This window comes from Bufo gargarizans, chromosome 7 (assembly GCF_014858855.1).
Source record: "Bufo gargarizans isolate SCDJY-AF-19 chromosome 7, ASM1485885v1, whole genome shotgun sequence".
Taxonomy (NCBI): domain Eukaryota; kingdom Metazoa; phylum Chordata; class Amphibia; order Anura; family Bufonidae; genus Bufo; species Bufo gargarizans.
The window spans coordinates 162,529,243-162,547,849 of record NC_058086.1 but is presented as its reverse complement, the minus strand read 5'-3'; the positions used below and the strand labels follow the sequence as shown (position 1 = coordinate 162,547,849).

The 18,607-nt window shown below is 43.5% G+C and overlaps 1 protein-coding gene across 1 annotated transcript in view; it reads right to left on the bottom strand.

The window, feature by feature from the left end:
- LOC122943561 (calcyphosin-like protein) overlaps positions 1–18,189 on the bottom strand; it is a 59,615-nt gene extending 41,426 nt beyond the window's left edge. Inside the window, exon 1 of the mRNA XM_044301400.1 lies at positions 18,147–18,189. The gene's annotated coding sequence lies outside the window, so the exon portion shown is untranslated. The remainder of the gene's footprint in view (positions 1–18,146) is intronic.
- Positions 18,190–18,607: the final 418 nt, after the last annotated feature.

Genomic DNA, 18,607 nt, shown 5'->3' with positions numbered 1-18,607 from the left:
GACAGAGGGGATATGATAGAAACTTTTAATTACATAAAGGGAATCAACTCGGTAAAAGAGGAGAGAATATTTAAAAGAAGAAAAACTACCACAAGAGGACAGAGATTTAAATTAGAGGGGCAAAGGTTTAAAAGTAATATCAGGAAGTATTACTTTACTGAGAGAGTAGTGGATGCATGGAATAGCCTTCCTGCAGAAGTGGTAGCTGCAAATACAGTGAAGGAGTTTAAGCATGCATGGGATAGGCATAGGGCCATCCTTCATATAAGATAGGGCCAGGGGCTATTCATAGGATTCAGTATATTGGGCAGACTAGATGGGCCAAATGGTTCTTATCTGCCGACACATTCTATGTTTCTATGTTATTATCTTTAAAAAACAGTTTGGGCTTGAAGTATATGAAATATTCTCTGAACAGCTGTCACTGCCCACACCTCATTGACTGGTCACACAAAGGGCATTATATATATATATATGCAGTTTTAACACTGAGCCTCACAATAGTATGACAATTTCTTTTCTGTAAGAATCACTTCTTAGCAGTCATCTCATTATCATCACAAGCAGATTACAATGAAAGGTAATACCTTCTATTATTCAACAGTGACCACTACATTCTCCCGAAGAAGTTTGTGGCTGCTGTAAAGCAAATTTCAGAATGCTGGAAGGCTAAATTCGGATCAGTTTTTAGCGGTAGAGTTCACTGTATCAGGCATAGCTAGGTAATGCCAGGGACCGCCATCTCCATTGTCTATAAAGGGATCCATACGCTTCCTGGCAAAAATCCAGGCTTTCATGTGGACAAAAAGTCGTGCACGCAGGACTTTTTGTCCTGCCGAAAGTCGCCATTTATGCCAAAAAGCGGCTGGATCCCCATCAGATCCCTTTATAATCAATGAGGATCTGGCGGGTCCAGGCATTATGCTGATATGAAAGTAGCCTTTATAGCAGCTCAAGCAAGAGGGCTGCTCCATAATTACAGTGCCTTGCAAAAGTATCCCCCCGCCCCCCCGCCTTGACTTTTTTCGTATTTTGGTGCCTCACAACCTGGAATTAACATGGATTATTTGAGGATTTGCATCATTTAATTTAATTTTATGGGCAGAGGCACAAGGCCGGCTAGATCGGGATGTACAGGCCAGCACATGCGCATTAAACGCTCTTGTGCCTCTGCCCATAATGGGGAATGAAGTGCGCAGGCGCGGCAAATCTGTTGAACGGCGCTGGATTTCTCACTAAGAGGAAGACGTAATCAGAAGAACCTAGGGCGGGCCAGAGGGGTGAAAGGGGAAGGGTTTAGTATGAAAGGGACGAGGGTCCTGGGCAACGGCCGCATGAACGCCGCCCCGGGCACCTTCAGAAGCTAATTAACATATTGAATAAAAGACATTTGAAGCCAATCTGCATGTGTAGGCATCTGGTATTAATTGTAGGTAACACATTCTCAGTAATAACTTCATGCCAAAACTCTGGAATCCACCCACCGGGGTAAAGAGGAATAGACCCCTCTGCCCCTACAGCACTACGCACAGGGGCGCTTGACTTTGGGATGTGGAACCTATAGCTTCTGCAGTTTTGTATGTAGGTTGGGTAGTTCTGTAAGTCTTACTCCAAACATTACAGTGTGTCTGAATGCATGGAGGTTCAGGACAAGAGTGAGGCTCTTCCGTAGGGTCATTGGTGCCCGTAGTGTGCGGGTACAACTAGAAAAGCAAGCCATAGCATCCTGCCCTTTTACTGTATGTCTGACAACTGTAGATCTCGCAGTATTCATCAACCCCACAGTCTAGAGCTTCACCTGACTCTTTCTGGGAGTGTTTTATCTTTGCGATTTAAACAAAGGAGTAACCATTGTGACAGTCTACGTTTACTGAAGTATGGGCTGTTTTAAGGCGTCGTGATGGTCCCATCCTATATGCAAAAGCCATGACAGGAGGTTGAGGAATGGCGAAAATTAATTTATATTACAAAAATTGCTGTTAATATCTGCTGTTATTGGAAATGCTCTTAAAAGCATTTTTATCTAACATTCATTAAAGGAATTGTCTCACTTCAGCAAATGGCATTTATCATGTAGAGAAAGTTAAAACAATGCACTTACTAATGTATTGTGATTGTCCATATTGCCTCCCTTGCTGGATTTATTTTTCCATCACATTATACAGTGCTCCATTCCATAGTTGCGACCACCCTGCATTCCAGTAGTGGTGGTCGTGCCTACACACTATAGGAAAAGCAACGGCCTATGTGCACTCCCATGGTCCCGGCCACCACAGAGGCCAGCAATTTTTCCTGTAGTGTACAAGCACGACCACCACTGCTGATGGATTGCAGGGTGGTCGTAATCATGGAAAGGAGCAGTGTATAATGTGATGGAGAAATGAATCCTGCCAGCAAAGAGGCAATATGGACAATCACAATACATTAGTAAGCGTCTTGTATTAACTTTCTCTACATGATAAATGCCACTTGCTGAAGTGAGACTCCTTTAAGTTAGGATCAGAAGCGACAGTCGGTGGTTAACACAAAGCTGACATGCGGCCATGCTAGCCGCTGCTGTTTTCTATGGATCATTATAAATTTATTGTCAATCCTTTGCAAATTGGTACTGGCCACGTGGCTTTGTACGTTTACCCATGGGGACTCTTTCACACGAGGGTGTCCCTTGCGGGAATCGCGCTCCATGTGGGAGAGGGATTGTGCGGTCTGGGCTAGAGAAGACTAACCTTTCTGTAACAGAACCATGCGGACAGCTTTGTGTCTGTAGGATTCTGTTACAGAAAGGTCCGACAAAGACATACAGCATTATCAATCAGTATAGTGCCGGGTACTCCCTAAGTCCAGACCGCATGATCCCTCTCTCATACGGAGCGTGATTCCTACAAAGGACACGCTCGTGTGAAAGAGCCCTAAAGCAGTACGGCCATTAACAATCATATTTTTATATCTATAATCTATAGAAAAGAGCTGCGGATTGCATGGCTGCCCGTTTTTCGACCATGTCTCCACCACCAGCTGACCCTTACAACTGGTCTTACCCTCGTGGTGTATTTAAATAATGTTACTGATTATTGTTTGTAAACTATTTTGAAGAAAATGTATATTCTGTACAGTGATCCCTCAAGATACAATGGCCTCAGGATACAATGTTTTCCACATACAATGGTCTTTTCTGACCCATCGTAAGTTGGAACCAGACTCAACATCCAATGTCTCAGATCTATCCAATTAAGGCCAAATCGCTGTATTAGTTGTTGTTATCAGCCATTCCTGACTGTTATATGTAAGGACTTGTTTTATCTGCTTATTTTTCTTAAATCTTCATTTTCTCTTATCTTGGATGACATTTTGAGGCTTTGGAACCGATTTACTCAACTTACAATGGTTTCAACATACAATGGTCGTCCTGGAACCAATTAATATTGTATCTTGATGGACCACTGTATTGTCTTATGTTATGTTGCATTTACTTGGTTGGAACATTAAACATACACCATTCTCTCTAATGCTGTTGGGATTTTATTTACTCATTTATTACCTGCAGCAGGAGCTATCATAGAGCTGGAATGAGACGTAGACATGTGAACCAGCATTACCAAATTGGCATGACTTGTCAGGAAGAGGCAATCTGAGTTTTTATTGTTGATTGCTTGTGTATATCAAAAAACTTTGCACAAATACAGCGGCTCACCCCCTCACCGTATGGATAAGGTGCTCACCTTCAGGTCCCACCCTCAGGACCTTAAAGGACAAAATAGAGTAAAACTAGTATGAAGGGGCACACTCACAGGGGAACCACTCTGGTGTCAGAAAATAATGGACTTTATTAGTCTAAAACCATACCCTTAAAAATTGATGAATAAAATCATATACACATATAAGCACACTTGTATACAATATACAATATAACCGTTGGCGACTACCCCAGCGTACCGACAATGTCCCAATAGGTATTGTAGAAATGTGGCTATAGCCACAATGCCCAGTGAGGTTGCAGTGGGCAATAAGAATCAAAAGTGTTCCTAGTCAGTATCGTGGTATTATGGCCGTGGTCAGTATCGTAGTGATATCGTTACAACCACAATGCCCAATATATATGCTGTGGGCAATGACAGTCAAAGTGTCCAAGCTCCGCAAGTGCCACAGTACAGATACGTCCAATTGTTGTGGTGGACTCACTTTGTTTCACAGAGGATGAATAGACTTTGCTTTACAGTAGATGGATATAACTTACAATGCTCACATCTGAGCCCGGTCTTACCCCACTTCACTGCTAGCCGCAGCGTTGTATCCAGGCGGCCGCGCACTCACAGCGTCCCACGTGATGTGCCGGCCTAACGTGGCGTCCCACGTGACCTGGTTGTCCAGGGAACCGGTGCAGTGCTGTAGTGACGTCACAATATAGCAACCGTTCTTTCCAGCTCTAGATTCAAGCCGGGTTTCCTTGCTGTATAAGTTATTTCCTTTACTTCCAAGCTTGTTTCTTCTTTCTTTATATTAGTCCCACGCTCACTCTGTAATGCCAGACGCGTTTCAGGGTATAACACCCCTTCCTCAGTGGCCAACTGAGTGAGCGGATCCTCACTCCTTATAAGTGCAATGTCTTTACCCACAATCCCACATTGTTCTGTGCAATCGGTAATCTCTGGATTGGATTTCACTCATCATGTGCATATTTTCATGAATTAAAATAATAAATAACCCAATATATACAAATACATATTCTATAACATTCAAAATAGTCAATAATGGTTAAAAAATAGTTAAAAAACAGACCTAGGAGAAAACCGCAAGGTCTACCACCATTTTTTAGAAAAAACGCATCAAAGGCGCATAAAAAACGCATCAGTGTGAATCAGGTCATATATGCGTTTTTTGCCTACATGTGTGCGGTTTTTCCTTCAGATCAATCTGACCCACATTTCATAGTCTATTCTTGTATAGTTCAACTTAGAGAGCTCTACTGTTCTTTTTCAGAGGAGGGAGTATAATCCAATTTATTTCTTTTATTGCAGCCTAAGGGAGCCGTCCAACAGGGAGGGGAGATCACGGTGTCGCTAATCGGCCAAACCGCGATGTCCCATCCCCGCTGGACAACCCCCTCACAGGAACCCGAAGACTTCCATCTCGGCGTTCAGGCCTCTAGGAATGATTGTGTCGTATTCAAAAATTCTACGGGATTCCTGTCTCGACATGTGTGCAATATGGTTACCTCCCGTCCATACTTTATTAACCCTCTCAATCGCTGTAAACTTTAAACCAGTTGGATCACAATTGTGTTTGATTTTAAAATGTTTAGACAATGAGTGGGTCTCTAAACCTTTTTTAATATTTGCCACATGTTCCGCTACCCTCTTTTTCAGCGTTCTTTTTGTCCTGCCTATGTATTGTTTTCTACAGTCACACTGTAACAGGTATATGACATCTGTGGAGTCACAGGTCAAACATTCCTGTATCTCTATACTGAAGGAGTTCACCGTAGATGCTACTTTTGTAGTCTTTTTCGGAAAATTTGTAATCCTACAGTTGGCACATCTACCGCATTTGAAAAATCCCTTCACTGCCAGCCAGTTGTCTTTTTTCTGGCCCTCTTTTCTCATTTTGACAGTTGGTGCTATTTTCCCAGCTAAATTGTTAGCCCGTGTATATGTGATCTTGGGTGTTTCACTCAACAGGGGGCCTACCACTTTGTCATTCAATAGGAGTCCCCAATGCTTCCGAATGCTTTTTTCCATTATCTTATATTGGGAATTGAAGGGGAGGATAATCCTCAATATTTCATCTCGTAATTGGGGTTGACTCGCCAGGAAAAAAATCCCTTCTTTCCATTCCCCTTACCTTATCCAGTGATTTATCAATGACCTGGGCTGGGTAATCTCTTTCCAATAATTGCAGTTTCAAACCGGCGGCTTCTTCATCAAACTTGCCATCATCAGTACAGTTTTGCTTTAATCGCCGAAACTGGCTCGTTGGCACATTGAGCAGCCATCGTGGAAGATGGCAACTCGCAAACCTGATGAAGCTATTCTTTTCCCTTTTACTTGTATCTCCAGGTCCAAGAACTCAACTTTTTCTTTACTAACATTTGGACTGAAGATCAAATTCCTATCATTAATGTTAATGCTACTCAAAAAAAGTTCTAGGGATTCACTGGTGTCCTGCCAAATAAATAAAATATCGTCTATGTAGCGCCGCCATAGGACCAGATCCGCCCCAAGCCTGGGCTGTATAGCTTCCTTCTCCCATTGAGCCAAGAATAGATTGGCATAACTTGGGGCGAATCTGGTACCCATGGTGGTGCCAGTGCGCTGTACATAGAACTCACGCTCAAATGAAAAATAATTATGAGCCAATATGTATTGGACACCCTCCAATAGGAATTGTAATTGGTCTGTGGGTAGTGTAGCATCTCCTGACATTTGCTCATACAGTGATCGTATCCCTTGAGCATGATCGATCACCATATATAGAGATCCAACATCCAGCGTCCCCAAGATCCATCCGTCGACCCACTCTATGGCTTCTACCGTTTTGATGATATCAGTAGTGTCACGAATATATGATGGCATTTTCTTGACATGCGGCTGAAGCCACTGATCAATATATTTAGATAAATTACATGAGATAGATTCTATCCCAGATATTATTGGGCGACCTGGAGGTTGTTGTAAATTTTTATGGATCTTGGGGATGCAATAAAACATTGGAATCCTCTTCTCAGTATCCAAAATGAATCGAGCCTCTTGATTCGATAAAAAACCAACTTTTTGTCCCATCTCACAATAGGTCTTTAAGATTTTGTAATATTCCTCTGTGGGATCTCCTTTTAATTTTTGATAGGTCTCCTGTGCCCCTAGTTGTCTATAGCACTCTCTCAGGTAATCTGCTGTGTTTTGTACCACTACCGCCCCACCTTTATCAGCTGGCCTAATTATAATATCGTTCGCTTTTTCCAATGATTCAATAGCTCTAATTTCCCCTTTATTTAAATTTGTATTCACTCTTCGACTCTTAATTCTTCTCAAGTCCCGCTCCACATTATTTTTGAACGCGGCCATTTCATTACTCATCTCCTATCTGGGGAATTTTTTCGATCTAGCCTTTAAGTCAGTATGTTGATATTTACTGATATTCCCTTTCATGTCCATTTCTCTATTAATGGGTTTTTTTAGAAAATATTTCTTAAGACACAACCGTCTTATGAACTTTTCCACCCCAATATATGTGGCGAACTTGTCAAGGGGATTTGTAGGGGCGAACTTAAGACCCTTGTTCAATAGCTATAAAAGAAATAAATTGGATTATACTCCCTCCTCTGAAAAAGAACAGTAGAGCTCTCTAAGTTGAACTATACAAGAATAGACTATGAAATGTGGGTCAGATTGATCTGAAGGAAAAACCGCACACATGTAGGCAAAAAACGCATATATGACCTGATTCACACTGATGCGTTTTTTATGCGCCTTTGATGCGTTTTTTCTAAAAAATTGTGGTAGACCTTGCGGTTTTCTCCTAGGTCTGTTTTTTAACTATTTTTTTAACCATTATTGACTATTTTGAATGTTATAGAATATGTATTTGTATATATTGGGTTATTTATTATTTTAATTCATGAAAATATACACATGATGAGTGAAATCCAATCCAGAGATTACCGATTGCACAGAACAATGTGGGATTGTGGGTAAAGACATTGCACTTATAAGGAGTGAGGATCCGCTCACTCAGTTGGCCACTGAGGAAGGGGTGTTATACCCTGAAACGCGTCTGGCATTACAGAGTGAGCGTGGGACTAATATAAAGAAAGAAGAAACAAGCTTGGAAGTAAAGGAAATAACTTATACAGCAAGGAAACCCGGCTTGAATCTAGAGCTGGAAAGAACGGTTGCTATATTGTGACGTCACTACAGCGCTGCATCGGTTCCCTGGACAACCAGGTCACGTGGGACGCCACGTTAGGCCGGCACATCACGTGGGACGCTGTGAGTGCGCGGCCGCCTGGATACAACGCTGCGGCTAGCAGTGAAGTGGGGTAAGACCGGGCTCAGATGTGAGCATTGTAAGTTATATCCATCTACTGTAAAGCAAAGTCTATTCATCCTCTGTGAAACAAAGTGAGTCCACCACAACAATTGGACGTATCTGTACTGTGGCACTTGCGGAGCTTGGACACTTTGACTGTCATTGCCCACAGCATATATATTGGGCATTGTGGTTGTAAAGATATCACTACGATACTGACCACGGCCATAATACCACGATACTGACTAGGAACACTTTTGATTCTTATTGCCCACTGCAACCTCACTGGGCATTGTGGCTATAGCCACATTTCTACAATACCTATTGGGGCATTGTCGGTACGCTGGGGTAGTCGCCAACGGTTATATTGTATATTGTATACAAGTGTGCTTATATGTGTATATGATTTTATTCATCAATTTGTAAGGGTATGGTTTTAGACTAATAAAGTCCATTATTTTCTGACACCAGAGTGGTTCCCCTGTGAGTGTGCCCCTTCATACTAGTTTTACTCTATTTTGTCCTTTAAGGTCCTGAGGGTGGGACCTGAAGGTGAGCACCTTATCCATACGGTGAGGGGGTGAGCCGCTGTATTTGTGCAAAGTTTTTTCATTTCATCACCCTTTGCAGTTGAGCTCCCCTCTCTTCGAGATGGACATTTGGGAACACTTAGATAATAAATACAAAAAGATTGATACATTTACCTTCAATTTGGAAGGTGAAGTATCAATAGGAGCGGAAAGATCAATGGACGATGTTTTTAAGATTTTGGAGAAAACCTTGCAACGTCAAGTACGCAACAAGTGGGAGATTAGGTCACTTACACAATATTTGGATAGGGGCCTCATCCCCAAGGGTTTGAAACTCACCAAGACACCAGCATCGTACAAATGATTATTAGAAGAAGGACACAAATGACAGAGGAAATGACGGGGCAGATAGATGCCCTTAGGAGAGAGATAGAAAAATTCTCAGACACTGATATAGTTCGAAAATGGCACGAGAGGATCTGCAAAAATCTGGACGTATTAGAAAGAGAGATAATAGGAAAAAAGTCCAGGAAGTTACACTATATGGAGAAAAGAGAAGTCACTGAAATTTATAAACAGAGGGAAGTTGAGCTGAGACACAGGGGATACAATATGACAATGTCAGTATCTCCAATAGATTTGAAACACTTATGACACCGCATTTTTTAGATTTCACCCCTCCACATCACAAAGCACAAACGAAGAGCACTCGCACCCCAACTCCACCACGGAAGGACACAAGGAAACACAATTACAAAACACAGGGACAGGGTCACGATTACAATTTGAGGGAACGTCCGAGGGAATATACACAGAACAGAGGGTCTTATCATGCACAGAGACAGGAACACAGGCATTAGGCCTCATGCACACGACCGCTGTGTGCATCCATGGCCGTTGTGCCGTTTTCCGTTTTTTTTTTTGCGGACCGATTGACTTTCAATGGGTCCGTGGAAAAATCTGAAAATGCACAGTTTTGCAGCCGAGAACGTGATCAGTGTATCCTGTCCGTCAAGAAAATATGACCTGTCCTATTTTTTTGACAGACAACGGTTCACGGACCCATTCAAGTCAATGGGTCCGTGAAAGAACACGGATGCACACAAGATTGGCATCCGTGTCCGTGATCCGTGGCCGTAGGTTGCTTTCATACAGACGGATCCGAAGATCCGTCTGCATAAAAGCTTTTTCAGATCTAAGTTTTCACTTCGTGAAAACTCATATCCGACAGTATATTCTAACACAGAGGCGTTCCCATGGTGATGGGGACGCTTCTAGTTAGAATACACTACAAACTGTGTACAAGACTGCCCCCTGCTGCCTGGCAGCACCGATCTCTTACAGGGGGCCGTGATCAGCACAATTAACCCCTTCAGGTGCGGCACCTGAAGGGGTTAATTGTACTATCATATCCCCCTGTAAGAGATCAGGGCTGCCAGGCAGCAGGGGGCAGACCCCCCCCTTCCCCAGTTTGAATATCATTGGTGGCCAGTGCGGCCCCCCCCCCCCTCCCTCCCTCTATTGTAATAATAGGTTGGTGGCCAGTGTGCGGCCCCCCGGCCCCCCCTTCCTCCCTCTATTGTAATAATTCATTGGTGGCACAGTGTGCACCCCCCATCGCCCCCCCCCCCCCTTCCTCCCTCTATTGTAATAAATCGTTGCTGGCATCTTCTACTATTGTACTATTGCTAAGTAACCATGGCAACCAGGGCTGCAGTAGCTTCCTGGTTGCCATGGTTACCGATCGGAGCCCCAGCGATTAAACTGGGACTCCGATCGGAACTCCGCTGCCACCAATGATCGGGGGGGGGGGGGAGATGGGAGGCCGCACACTGGCCACCAATGTTGTTAATGCTATAGAGGGAGGGGGGGCCGATGGGGGGAGCACACTGTGCCACCAACGATTTATTACAATAGAGGGAGGAAGGGGGGGGCGATGGGGGGTGCACACTGTGCCACCAACGAATTATTACAATAGAGGGAGGAAGGGGGGGGGCCAGGGGGCCGCACACTGGCCGCCAACCTATTATTACAAAAGAGGGAGGGAGGTGGGGGGGCCGCACTGGCCACCAATGATATTCAAACTGGGGAGGGGGGGTCTGCCCCCTGCTGCCTGGCAGCCCTGATCTCTTACAGGGGGATATGATAGTACAATTAACCCCTTCAGGTGCGGAACCTGAGGGGTTAATTGTGCTGATCACGGCCCCCTGTAAGAGATCGGGTGCTGCCAGGCAGCAGGGGGCAGTCTTGTACACAGTTTGTAGTATATTCTAACTAGAAGCGTCCCCATCACCATGGGAACGCCTCTGTGTTAGAATATACTGTCGGAAATGAGTTTTCACGCTCTAACTCATATCCGACAGTATATTCTAACATAGAGGCGTTCCCATGGTGATGGGGACGCTTCAAGTTAAAATATACCATCGGATTGGAGAAAACTCTGATCCGATGGTATAAAAAGGAATCCAGACTTTACATTGAAAGTCAATGGGGACGGATCAGTTTGAAATGGCACCATATTGTGTCAACGTCAAACGGATCCGTCCCCATTGACTTGCATTGTAATTCAGGACGGATCCGTTTGGCTCCGCACGGCCAGGCGGACACCAAAACGACTTTTTTTTCATGTCCGTGGATCCTCCAAAAATCAAGGAAGACCCACGGACGAAAAAACGGTCCCGGATCACGGACCTACGGACCCCGTTTTTGCGGACTGTGAAAAAATACTGTCGTGTGCATGAGGCCTTACCAGAACACAGAACACGAATATATACCAACACAAACCAGGGCGAAACGACACGAGTTCAACGGAGAATACGAAGAGGACGACATTCACTTAAGAAGGAATCACAGACGCCCATACAACCAACGACCAACGTAATAAATATCAGTGACACTGTACTGACGGATACCCAGGTTCAGCTATTGAACAAGGGTCTTAAGTTCGCCCCTACAAATCCCCTTGACAAGTTCGCCACATATATTGGGGTGGAAAAGTTCATAAGACGGTTGTGTCTTAAAAAATATTTTCTAAAAAAAACCATTAATAGAGAAATGGACATGGAAGGGAATATCAGTAAATATCAACATACTGACTTAAAGGCTAGATCGAAAAAATTCCCCAGATAGGAGATGAGTAATGAAATGGCCGCGTTCAAAAATAATGTGGAGCGGGACTTGAGAAGAATTAAGAGTCGAAGAGTGAATACAAATTTAAATAAAGGGGAAATTAGAGCTATTGAATCGTTGCAAGAAGCGAACGATATTATAATTAGGCCGGCTGATAAAGGTGGGGCGGTAGTGGTACAAAACACAGCAGATTACCTGAGAGAGTGCTATAGACAACTAGGGGCACAGGAGACCTATCAAAAATTAAAAGGAGATCCCACAGAGGAATATTACAAAATCTTAAAGACCTATTGTGAGATGGGACAAAAAGTTGGTTTTTTATCGAATCAAGAGGCTCGATTCATTTTGGATACTGAGAAGAGGATTCCAATGTTTTATTGCATCCCCAAGATCCATAAAAATTTACAACAACCTCCAGGTCGCCCAATAATATCTGGGATAGAATCTATCTCATGTAATTTATCTAAATATATTGATCAGTGGCTTCAGCCGCATGTCAAGAAAATGCCATCATATATTCGTGACACTACTGATATCATCAAAACGGTAGAAGCCATAGAGTGGGTCGACGGATGGATCTTGGGGACGCTGGATGTTGGATCTCTATGTACGGTGATCGATCATGCTCAAGGGATACGATCACTGTATGAGCAAATGTCAGGAGATGCTACACTACCCACAGACCAATTACAATTCCTATTGGAGGGTGTCCAATACATATTGGCTCATAATTATTTTTCATTTGAGCGTGAGTTCTATGTACAGCGCACTGGCACCGCCATGGGTACCAGATTCGCCCCAGGTTATGCCAATCTATTCTTGGCTCAATGGGAGAAGGAAGCTATACAGCCCAGGCTTGGGGCGGATCTGGTCCTATGGCGGCGCTACATAGACGATATTTTATTTATTTGGCAGGACACCAGTGAATCCCTAGAACTTTTTTTGAGTAGCATTAACATTAATGATAGGAATTTGATCTTCAGTCCAAATGTTAGTAAAGAAAAAGTTGAGTTCTTGGACCTGGAGATACAAGTAAAAGGGAAAAGAATAGCTTCATCAGGTTTGCGAGTTGCCATCTTCCACGATGGCTGCTCAATGTGCCAACGAGCCAGTTTCGGCGATTAAAGAAAAACTGTACTGATGATGGCAAGTTTGATGAAGAAGCCGCCGGTTTGAAACTGCAATTATTGGAAAGAGATTACCCAGCCCAGGTCATTGATAAATCACTGGATAAGGTAAGGGGAATGGAAAGAAGGGATTTTTTTCCTGGCGAGTCAACCCCAATTACGAGATGAAATATTGAGGATTATCCTCCCCTTCAATTCCCAATATAAGATAATGGAAAAAAGCATTCGGAAGCATTGGGGACTCCTATTGAATGACAAAGTGGTAGGCCCCCTGTTGAGTGAAACACCCAAGATCACATATACACGGGCTAACAATTTAGCTGGGAAAATAGCACCAACTGTCAAAATGAGAAAAGAGGGCCAGAAAAAAGACAACTGGCTGGCAGTGAAGGGATTTTTCAAATGCGGTAGATGTGCCAACTGTAGGATTACAAATTTTCCGAAAAAGACTACAAAAGTAGCATCTACGGTGAACTCCTTCAGTATAGAGATACAGGAATGTTTGACCTGTGACTCCACAGATGTCATATACCTGTTACAGTGTGACTGTAGAAAACAATACATAGGCAGGACAAAAAGAACGCTGAAAAAGAGGGTAGCGGAACATGTGGCAAATATTAAAAAAGGTTTAGAGACCCACTCATTGTCTAAACATTTTAAAATCAAACACAATTGTGATCCAACTGGTTTAAAGTTTACAGCGATTGAGAGGGTTAATAAAGTATGGACGGGAGGTAACCATATTGCACACATGTCGAGACAGGAATCCCGTAGAATTTTTGAATACGACACAATCATTCCTAGAGGCCTGAACGCCGAGATGGAAGTCTTCGGGTTCCTGTGAGGGGGTTGTCCAGCGGGGATGGGACATCGCGGTTTGGCCGATTAGCGACACCGTGATCTCCCCTCCCTGTTGGACGGCTCCCTTAGGCTGCAATAAAAGAAATAAATTGGATTATACTCCCTCCTCTGAAAAAGAACAGTAGAGCTCTCTAAGTTGAACTATACAAGAATAGACTATGAAATGTGGGTCAGATTGATCTGAAGGAAAAACCGCACACATGTAGGCAAAAAACGCATATATGACCTGATTCACACTGATGCGTTTTTTATGCGCCTTTGATGCGTTTTTTCTAAAAAATTGTGGTAGACCTTGCGGTTTTCTCCCAGGTCTGTTTTTTTACTATTTTTTAACCATTATTGACTATTTTGAATGTTATAGAATATGTATTTGTATATATTGGGTTATTTATTATTTTAATTCATGAAAATATGCACATGATGAGTGAAAATCCAATCCAGAGATTATCGATTGCACAGAACAATGTGGGATTGTGGGTAAAGACATTGCACTTATAAGGAGTGAGGATCCGCTCACTCAGTTGGCCACTGAGGAAGGGGTGTTATACCCTGAAACGCGTCTGGCATTACAGAGTGAGCGTGGGCACTTAGGCCGGCACTTAGGCCGGCACTTCACGTGGGACGCTGTGAGTGAGCGGCCGAATGGATACAACGCTGCGGCTAGCAGTGAAGTGGGGTAAGACCGGGCTCAGATGTGAGCATTGTAAGTTATATCCATCTACTGTAAAGCAAAGTCTATTCATCCTCTGTGAAACAAAGTGAGTCCACCACAACAATTGGACGTATCTGTACTGTGGCACTTGCGGAGCTTGGACACTTTGACTGTCATTGCCCACAGCATATATATTGGGCATTGTGGTTGTAACGATATTACTACGATACTGACCACGGCCATAATACCACGATACTGACTAGGAACACTTTTGATTCTTATTGCCCACTGCAACCTCACTGGGCATTGTGGCTATAGCCACATTTCTACAATACCTATTGGGACATTGTCGGTACGCTGGGGTAGTCGCCAACGGTTATATTGTATATTGTATACAAGTGTGCTTATATGTGTATATGATTTTATTCATCAATTTTTAAGGGTATGGTTTTAGACTAATAAAGTCCATTATTTTCTGACACCAGAGTGGTTCCCCTGTGAGTGTGCCCCTTCATACTAGTTTTACTCTATTTTGTGTATATCAAGTCAAAAGGCAAGGGAGGATCCGATTAGGCAGGCATCCTCTAACTGCGGCCCTCCAGCTGTTGCAAAACTACAACTCCCAGCATGCCCGAACAGCCTACAGGTATCAGCCTACAGCAGGGCATTGTGGGAGTTGTAGTTTTACAACAGCTGGAGGGCCGCAGTTTGAGGATGCCTGCGATTAGGTCTTCCTGCAACCACATCCCTCCCTTTGGTGCACTGTGGCTTCTATTAAATGGGCTTTCCAAGTGTTTTTTTTTTACTGATGCCTTATCCTCTGGAAAGGTGCGGGTCCCGGGTGTCAGCTGTTTGAGAAGGCAACTTGCAGTAGAGCCATGGCCTTCTCCAGCTTTCACTAGGCCAGTGACGTCATGTTCATCTGTCACATGGCCTAGACACAGCTCAGCCCCATAGAAGTGAAGCCAAACCAAGCACAGCCACTATACAATGCACGGCGCTGTGCTTGGTAAGCAGAGAAGGCAGCTACTGTGAGCGCCGCTGCTTTCTCAAACAGCTGATCAGCGAGGGTCCTGGGTGTCGGACCCCCACGATCAGATACTGATGACCTATCCAGACGATAGGTCATCAGTAAAAAAATAAAAAAAAAGCAGCAAAAATACCGCAGTATGCAGTGCTATTTTTTCCACTAAAATGAATTACCTGATGGACTTCATTATAGGCTCTGTTGGACTCCTTTGGTGTATGTCATGGGCTAGATCAGTGGTGGCGAACCTATGGCATGGGAGCAGAGGTGGGAGCAGAGGTGGCACTCAGAGCCCTCTCTGTGGGTACCCGCGCCCGGGAAAAAGTCTATGGTATACCAATATACCTTAGACCTGTCCTGCCATTCATCAGCGCACTATGAACAGCACAGGCAGCGCATTGAATGTAGGCAGGATATTATAGCTAAATGATAAATTATATGGAAGATACACTATATTGGACTGTAGTATTCAGGGTAAATTGCCGTGTTGGTACTTTGCGCTAAATAAGTGGGTTTTGGGTTGCAGTTTGGGCACTTGACCTTAAAGGTTCACCATCACTGGGCAAGATCATCACAGCTAATGCAGATATGAGTTCCCCTGGGTGGGTGACACGGTGTGTAGGCCCAGTAAAGTGTGAGAAAGCATAGGCATAAGGGCGCAGCATTGCTCACATTGGCGGAGTAACTAGTATTTTAGAAGGGGCTGCCCTTTCTGCAAATGGGAGAAGGCAGTGACCTGCGAGTGAGGAGTGCCCCTGCGTAGAGAGCTTGGGTCTGGAGAAGTGAAGAAATTGCAAGAGGTTGCAGAGCTGGCTCCTTACATGGGAGTGACCGCAGGTTCTTCCCGCAACAGAGACCCGAAAGGTAGAAGCTTCCCCTAGTGAGAACTAGGGCTAATAACAGGGCAGGCCTCTGGAGGGGCCATTTGTGATGTTAGGGAGGATTTAAAAACTGATAAAGATGGAAGGAGAGCCAAAATTGCCACAGTTAGTTCATTGATGATCTATCGCTGTCACCATATGCCACATTTCTTAAAGGGGTATTCCGGTTGTGGCAAGTTATCCCCTAACCACAGGTCCACAGGAGAGAGATACACTGCATACACATCTTGAAGGCTTCCAGGTGTAGACTTCTATAAGTAAATGTCTTTGTGACATAGGTCTGGCTGGTAGAAGTCTGGATATATTTTATATACTGTACTACAAAGTATCTAAGGGCCCATTCACACGACCGTATTTTTCTTTCTGCATTTTTGCGGATCTGATGCAGACCCATTCATTTCTATGGGACTGCAAAATCCACAGATAGCACACCGTATGCTTTCCACTTCCATATGTCCGCATAAGGCCACATGCACATGAGCATGGTTTGGGTCCGCATCCGAGCTGCATTTCTTGGAAGTCTGATGCGGACCCATTGACTTCAATTAGGCCACATCAACACGTCCGTTCTGCGGCTTCTCAAAAAAAACAAAAAAAAAATAGACCATCTCATATTCTTGTCTGTATCACGGACAAGCAAGGACTGCTCTATTGAGGGCTGGACGATCTGTTCTGCAAAACGCACAGGGCTGGTATCTGTGTTTTTCGTATTCGCAATTAGCAAACCGCAAAACGTACACAGTCGTATGCATGAGGCCTAAAGGATAAAACATGTGCTATAGCTGTCCACAAAATGCGGTCTGTGGCCACATTCAAGTCTATGTTCTGTATGCAATCTGTATTTTGTGAATCCGTGTCTGCAAACCTTAATGCCGTCATGTTACCTTTTGAATCGTTATCAAAAATGATACTTTCCGCAATAAACGGAAGACACACAGAAACATAGCTTCCGTATTTTGCAGACATGCGGAACGGATGCAAAAGTATCACAGAATAGACTTTAGAGATTTTTGCAGAACAATGGATCCGCATTTTGCGGACCGCAAGCAACATACGGTTGTGTAAATGGGCCCTAAATTATACAGAACAATGAGATACTAAAAAAAAAAAAAAAAAAAAGCATACTGTACCTTCTGGATGCCACGTATCTTATGTTTTCGGAGCTGGAGGTCTGCATTTATGGACCAGCATGAAGTCATCAATGAGTGTCCATAGTCACATGTGAAGCACTGTTTTAGAGGTTCATCTGGTTTTCAATCTTGCAACCATAAAGTTTGGATTATTCTTTAAATCCCTGCGCCTCTTTGATCGGCACACGTGCTGTACAGTACTGAAGCTCGCCAGACTGATACTGTACTGCGCATGCATCCATCCATCTAGCAAGCTTCAGTACTATACATCAGGTGCGCCGATCAAACAGGTGCACACGCAGCGATGACATTTCAGGGCCAGGCGTGATTATCTGTACACTGCCTGGCCACTCACGCATACAGTGGACCTGCTGTACAATATTGAAGCTCGCCGGACAGATGGACGCGCGATTCTGGTGAGCTTCAGTATTGTATGGCGGGTGCGATAATCAAAAAAGCGCATGCGCAGCTATGAGATTTCAGGGCCAGGCGACACAGAAACTAACTGGAGCCCCGGGGCAATGGCAATGCCCTTGTTGCTCCAAGGGGCTAATTTGCATAAAATAAAATTGTTTATAAATTGCTTGGATCGGGACCACCAATCAACATGGGATAAATGGGGTTGGTTGCAGCTGATGAGCGCACATCTCCAATGTCTGGATTTATGATTTTATGTAGGATGATGTCATATAAAACCTTTTCTAATTTAAAAGACCAAAGCCAATAGCAGATCACCAAATAACAGTAAATGTCCGCTATGGGAGCTCTTAGTAGCCAGAATACTTACTTTTAAAGCAAAACCTTAGAACTGATCACCAGCATTGTGCCCGTCCGTCTTGAGGATTTTCAGCATGAATCAGACTTTAACCTGGCTGCAGTGGATGGGCAAAGATCATTCTTCTGCTTCCGGCGTTTTTTTTTTATGTTAAGACTGTTATGGACACAGCAATACCAATTATATTAGACTTTTTTTTATTTATTTGTTTACATAATAATGCATTTTTAACAGCAATTTATTAATTTAATATTTTATTTTACTTTTTTTACGTCTATATGTGTGTATAGTGCATACAATGCACAGCTATATATGTGTATAATGAATACAATGCACAGCTGTGTATAAAATGTATACAGTGCAGAGCTATATGTGTGTATAATGTATACAGTGCAGAGCTATATGTGTGTATAATGTATACAGTGCAGAGCTATATGTGTATATAATGTATACAGTGCAGAGCTATATGTGTG